We start from the raw sequence: 7,272 nt of genomic DNA on the forward strand, positions 1-7,272 counted from the left end.
AAATATTAGAGACATTCGAGGAAATAGCGGGAATTGGGTGAAATGACCAAAATGCCCCTAGGTTGATTTAAAGGCTTAAGGATAAAGGGGAGGGCAAATTGGTCATTTGGCATATAAAGGATAAGTGTTATCAGGCTTTATGCTTTAGTGGAAAATGTAGAAGGTCTTAGAAGTCTGAAGGAAAGAAAGAAAAGAAAGAAGAAAAGGAAAAGAGAAAGAAAAACAGGGTGATTTCCAAGAACGGTTTGGGACTTCTTCATCATTTTCTTCTGGAGATTTGAGGCTAGAATCCAAAGGAGCTTAAGGCTGAGATTGTACACTTGGGGTCTTGATCAGGTTGGGGAAACTAGCTGAGGTTGCTCAACTTTTGAGGTAAGATTTTGAGGTTAATATTCAGTTCCCGGTGTTGGTGTTGAGCTGGTTTTTCTAAGGAAAGTTTTGTGGGAATTCTAGGGAGTTGAGGCTGAAGATTTGAGCAGGAGAAGGCTAAGCAATAGTGGGAGACAAACTAGGATAAGCTTATCCATCAAAGGTAAGAAACTCTAGTTTCAAGCTTTGTGATTTCTGTGGTTTTGCTGAGATTTTGAGCTTTAGGTTTAGCCATGATGAATTTTGTGATTTGGAGTGCATGTGATTGAGTTATGTGTGGTTGGGATGTTTGGGATGAGTGGAGGATGTTGGTAGGCTTTTATTTATGTTTGGTTGAAGTTTGGAAGAGTTTTGGTAAGGTTTGGCTTGGGGAAAATCGAAGGAGGAAAATGCAGGGTTTGATGTGTTGTGACTAGCGCTACAATGCTAGTCACTGGGCGCTGTAGCGCTAGGCTAAGTGGTCTGGGGCATTTTAGGCTCTATTTGTAGCGCTCTCCTTAGAGCACTGTAGCACTACCCTATTTCCAGAAAATGGGTTTTTGGGTTATTTTCAAGGGTTTTGGCCCGAGGGTTCGGGGTTTGATTCCACCACCTCGTTTGGTGGAATTAGGGCTTCTCGAGGGCTCGAGATTGGTCCCGAGGCTAGGTTTTGGACTTGAGGTTCGGTGATGATTCTGATCTATGGCTGTGACTAGGTGTGCGCTAGGGCTCGGACGGGATCGTGCTTGAGGATGAAATTGAACAAAGCTAGTGAATCCAAAGGTAAGAAAACTGCACCCGGTTATGTGTTTGTGATGGGACTAAGAGCTCCCTATATCTGTATGATGTTATATGTGGTATTATGCCATGGGACATGTGATAAACGGCCTAAGGGTGCCATAAATAATACTTGCGTACAGGGCGCGACTCGGCCAATGGTAGCTGAGGACAGCTTAATATTCACTGAGCTCGGTTTAAGCGGGCCGGAGTTAGTGGGATAAATAGAGGGTGCGGCCTAAGGGCATTAACTCTAGTTATCATATGTGAATTGATTACTGATATGAGTTTATATATTTGGTATGCTGAATACTTGATTAACATGAATGCTGAAACTATTGAATACATGCTTATGCGGTATGAGTTATCTGATTGTCTGCTGAATGATTATGCTCTGTTATTGTGTTTTTTTGCTGGGCCTTGGCTCACGGGTGCTACGTGGTACAGGTAAAGGCAAGTTGGACCAATCCTGAGATGGAGAGTTGCGGGGCTGAATGTACATAGTCAGTTGATCGGCCACCACGGTAGAGAAGTGGAAGAGGACGAGAAAAGCTTAATCGTCAGTTTTGCCTTAGAGTGGCTAATCATTGTATTTAAATCTTGAAACCTTTGTAAACAGTCTTTAACTTATTACTTTTAGGATCCCATGTAAAAATAATGTTTATTTAAAAGAAATGAAGTTTTGAGACCAAAATCTTTTAACCCTAGTTCAACTATAGTTTCACTAACACGTTTTTGAATTAAATGACTTGATTAGCAAGTCTTACACCTTTACAAACACATAGTGTAACGGTCTTGACTATCCAAGGCGTTACAAACTCAAGGATTAGGTATTAAAATTTTTGGTCAAGCAGTAATCATTTCATAAAAAAGTTTAAGTCTGTACACGGGATTGCAAAAAGAATCTATTAATTGATACAAATAAAAAATAAACACAAATGGTCGGCCTAGGTGGCAAAATCAGGGTTCAACCCTAGTTCCAGCAAGTAATCTCGGTCGTGGCGGTCGAGCAGGTCACATATGTACACTCCGCCCTTGAAGCTCTCCAACTCATGGTTGGTCCAGTTTCTCTTTGCCCTTACATGCACCACGTTGCACCTGTGAGACAAGGCTCAGCAAGAAAATATAAACATGCTCATAAACAGCTTTTCAACAGACTACAAATAAAAAATAGCATGCATTCAATACATTTAAGAGGCCATAGAGCTACACATGTGCCCATCACACTATTCCTTTTGAAACGACTACAGAGCCGGCCAAGTGTGAACCACACTCTATATTAAGCGGCTGTAGATCCGTGCAAGCGTATATCACCCTTCTGAGGTGGCCCAACCATAACGGGTTGCGTTCCGCACTCTAATGTCAACCACGACTTATAAGTTGAGTTTTTCAATCAGATACAAATAGATAAGCATTTATAACTTAATACAGATAAACACAGTGCAATTCAATCATGTTTAATCAAACATTTCATGCATGGTTATCACCATGTTCCCTAACCGAGGCTTAAGCCCTAATCACAGTCCAGGTGCAGTTTTCTTACCACAAGTCTTGAGCAAACTAGGTATGATGACTCTGAGTGCGATCCTTTCCTCCCAAACCTAGCAGTACACCCTAGTCATAGCCATAATAAAGAATATTCATCAAGAATCAAACCAGTAAAGGGTTTCACGACCAAACCCTAGCCCTCGGGACCTTAAATCCTTCTAAACTAGGAAGTAGAATCATTCCCACGCCCTTAGGTTAGGGTTCCCATAACCCAAAACTTCATTTCTAATCTTTTTGCAATTAGCATCCCAGCGACCACCACCAAGGGTCACAGCGCCAGACTAGGCAGAGAGCCCACCTAGATTTTTCCTCCAATTTGTGCTGCATCGCTAAGGCGCACCAAGGGAACCCCCAGCCTCGAAGATGTTCACGTGGGTCGCGACACTCTTGACAAGTGTCGTGTTGCTACCCAAAAAACCCAGAAAACCAACGATTTCCTAAAATCCCAGCTCTCCCAAATCCAATCCAAAAACCAATTTTAATCAAAATTGACCATCAAGTTGGTCAAGCAATACAAATACACAAAATATTACCCTCTAAACCCACCAAAACAACTCCAAAACCCAAAATCACCAATTTGAGCTTCAAACTCCATTTTCTTTCCAAATCCAAAAATCAAACCTTAACTTACAGATTTTCAGTCTAATTTTAGTGCACAAATTTTTTGCTTAACATATTTCTAACATCATTGCTCTTAGATAAACACTCAGAACTCAAGAATTTTTTAAAAAATAAGCCATAACCCAAAATCCTTCAAGAATAATGAAGAACACAAGAAAACTCAAAAAATCCATACCTTTGATGAAGAATTTTGTGATCCTAGCCCTTGAATGATCACTTGACATCTCCTAGCTTTAGGGAATCCCCCATTTCCTCAAGAAATCCCACTAACTTCAAGAATTGGACAATTGAAAGCTTAGAGTGTGCTTAACCATTTGAAAGAAAACAAGGAGAGAAAGAGAGCTAGTGTATACGTGAATGACCAAACCCTCAGCAAAGGGTTGCCTCTTACTCTAATTGTGTGGTCAAATGACCAATTTTCCTTTACTCCAAACTTGTCCTCGTAACCAACTCAAGGGCATTTTAATCATTTGCCAAAATTCCCGCTAACCTCAAATTTCAACACGAATTTCCCAATTAAATCCATTAAACCCAAACACTCATAAAATTAATTCCAATTACCCAATAAATCCTAGTAACTTGCCAAATTACAAAGTACCCCTGGGCTCACCCCGAGCCGAGTATTTATCCCCGTTGTGACTTTACCCCTATTTTTCTCGAAAAGACCGACTCTTGACGAATATCTCAAATATATCCACATAATAATGTGGTATCAAACATATAGCACATATAATTACAATTATACCCTCAATGGGTCAAAATTACAAAAATGGCCCTTTTTTTAACAAAAACAGGCCTTTAAGCATATTTAATACACATAAGCATGCATAAACAATCATATCATAATATAACTCATATAATTCATATAATCACATATTCATCCACTTAATTAACCCATATTTACTCCATGTTCCCTCTCGACACGTCAATCAAGGAACAAAGCCTTATTAGGAATTTTGGGACGTTACACATGGATGGGACCAGTCATAAAATATATAACCACCGGAGAGCTCCTAACTGAAAAAAAAAACAGAATGTCACTAAATTACCAAATCCCTTGCTACATTTTTATGTACAACATGCTATATAGAAGGTCGTACTCGATGCATCTTCTAAGAAGTGTAATCCTTGAGGAGTCCAAAGCCATTTTGTAAGAAGTTCACGAAGGGTTCTGCGATGATTATACTTTGGGAAAAGTTTGTCCAAGAAAATCCTATGGCAGGGTTAATTTTGGCCATCCATGAACAAAGACTCTCTAGACTACATTAAAGGATTCAAAAAATGTCAGCGGTATGCCAATATAATCTGAGCACCTCGCAATGAGTTAACTCAGATGGCCCTTTGCGGTTTGGGGAATCGACTTAGTCAAGTCGTTACCTATAGGAAAATGGGTGTACGATACACAATGGTAGACGTCGAATACTTCACCAAATGGGTTGAGACCGAACTACTTGCAACCATCATGTCCAAGAAAATTCTGGATTTTAAAATCAAGAACATCATCTACTAATATGCCCTCTCGAGAAAGCTGGTGTTCGACAATGGTTTACAGTTCGATAGCAGCCTTTTCATTGATTTTTGTGAGAAGCACGAAATTCACAAGAGCTTCTCAGTTGTAGCACACCCCTAGGAAAACCGCCAAGTAGAAGCTTTGAACAAAACACTCAAAATGTCCCTAAAAAAGTGGTTGGAACAAGCAAATGGTGCTTGGCCCAAAGAAATGCCCCAAGTACTTGGGCCTATCGAACTCTTGCTTGGAAAACCACTAAACACACACCGTTCTACATGGCCTATGGGTGCAAAGCTATGCTCCTAGTTGAGGCAACCATCCCCACCCATCGACGTGCCACCTACGACCCGACAACCAACCTTGAGCTACTTCAAGAGTCGTTCGACCTGGTTGAGGAATACCGTAAGCTATCATAGCTTCAGGCCGCATCATATCAAAAAAAGGTCACTCGATATTTTAACTCTAGGATAAAAGATCGGAAGTTATCGGTAGGGGACCTCGTCCTTAGGCGGGTGTTCCTTTCCACCAAAGATCCGAGAGTAGGGGTTCTAGGCCCCAACGAGGAAGGTCCATACCAGGTGAAGAAAATCATCAGGCCTAGGATGTATAAGTTGGTCAGATTGAACGGAGAATTAATATCGCATGACAAGAATGCCGAGCACCTTCGCCGGCATTACTAATGAAAATTTTAGCAAAGATCTGCACTATTTTTTACTTGCAATTTCCTTTTTTTTTTTTTGGTTTGTCTATGCAATGAACTATGAGCAAAAATTCGTTAATATCATGTAGTCCTAAAACAAGATACGAGGTATATCAGGAAGTTATTGTTTAATTATGTATCAATAATGGCATCGCATGTGACTCGCCCAAAAACCTAAACAAGTGATCACATATTAAAGATTTCTAATCACTTGACGGGCAGATAAGTAGGGCTCGAATCACTCAAGAGCTACATTTCTAGAATGCTAGACCTAAGCAGAACTCAAATAAAAGTAACCTAAAGAGGTACCTTAGAGTATTTTAAAACCTTAGTGTCGACAATAGGCATGCAAGATCTCGAACATGGTCTCCGACCACCGCACGCTTACGACTATGGTGTCCTCAGACCCAAAAGTCAACACGAAAAGCAGCGGATCCAAATATAGCTTTAAATCGTTAGGCCAACTAGGATAAGAGGAACCTAAAAGAGGTACCTTAGAGTTGGGAAAAGAATGAACTAAAGCTAGGAAAGTTGAGTAATCGTACTACAAGACCTGAGTGCATCCCAGGGACTTAGTGTCAAACTGATAAGTACGTAAAAATCTCAAAATGAGCATGAAACTACAAACCTAGGTTTAAACTGCGTAGTGGTATATGTGGAAAAACCTGGAAGTGCGTCTTGGGCCCTAATGACCAAAATAACTCGAAATACTTAAAAAATCAGGCATAAAGTTGCCTATCAATCCAAACATAGTCAGAGAACATCGATACCAATTTACACTATGGAGGCATGAGTGCATTGCGAGGCCTCAATGCCAAAAACTACATGTATGAAGAACCATAAAGCATAATTGACTAAGTTAAAGGGGATAAATGTGTTAAGTAAAAAGAGTTATATATTACATTGATAAAATTAAAATTTATGTACAAAGAGCTCGGGAGTGCGAATGATATTAAGTTTGAGCTCCGAGGGCCCGAGGACTAACAAAAGTTACACATAGAAAAATAAAAAAAAACAAGGCTACTGAAGGGGCTACCCATCACCATTGGTAGGAGCGCCCGAGGACCCTGTGGGTAGCTCAGCAGCAAGAACAATGACATCCAATAGGCCTGTAGTTCCAGGAGTCATCACACACTATTTTCATGGGCCTCCTCGGCCTTCAAACGCTCTTCACAAAGGGCTCAGACGTAGGCCTCATCGTCTTCAAGATAGCTCAAGTCCAGTTCTGGGTTGAAGAGCAACACTTGAAAGATATCATCCATGCCAACCGAGTTGGACAACTCACGAAATTTTGTATTCTCCGCCAAGCGCTCCTTAATCACCTCGACCACCTGGGATACTTGGGCGTGGTTCTTAGACTTTAGAGTCATCTTATGGTGGATCAGGTCTGCTTTGTCTTTCTCTAGGGCGACTATTTTCACTCAAGCCTCAGCGAGCTCTTTCTCAACAACCTTATGAAGAGTTTTCTCCTCATTATTGGCAATTTTCATGACCAGCTCTTTCTCGATAGATTTCCTACGAGCTTTCTCTTCATCTCGAGCAAGTTCAGCCTTCGCAAGAGACTGAGCAAACGTCTTCGCCTTGTCAGGAGGAAGAACGCCACCCCCTTTCAACTTTGCCTGCCCCTCTTCAGAATTTTTCAGCATGGTAGTGTAATTCTAGAGCTCCCCTTGAAGATATTGAGTGTCCCATATAAGTCAATTCACAAACTCACTTTGTTAAATAGTGAGGAGGGTCATCTAAAGGAAAAACAAGCATCATAAGTTAG

General features: G+C 40.8%; 1 long non-coding RNA gene across 1 annotated transcript in view; it reads right to left on the reverse strand.

Annotated features, from left to right (window-relative positions):
- Positions 1–1,936: 1,936 nt before the first annotated feature.
- Positions 1,937–7,272, reverse strand: part of LOC133818891 (uncharacterized) — a 31,180-nt gene continuing 25,844 nt past the window's right edge. Inside the window, exon 2 of the long non-coding RNA XR_009886154.1 lies at positions 1,937–7,243. This is a non-coding gene — a long non-coding RNA (uncharacterized LOC133818891). The remainder of the gene's footprint in view (positions 7,244–7,272) is intronic.

This window comes from Humulus lupulus, chromosome 2 (assembly GCF_963169125.1).
Source record: "Humulus lupulus chromosome 2, drHumLupu1.1, whole genome shotgun sequence".
NCBI lineage: Eukaryota > Viridiplantae > Streptophyta > Magnoliopsida > Rosales > Cannabaceae > Humulus > Humulus lupulus.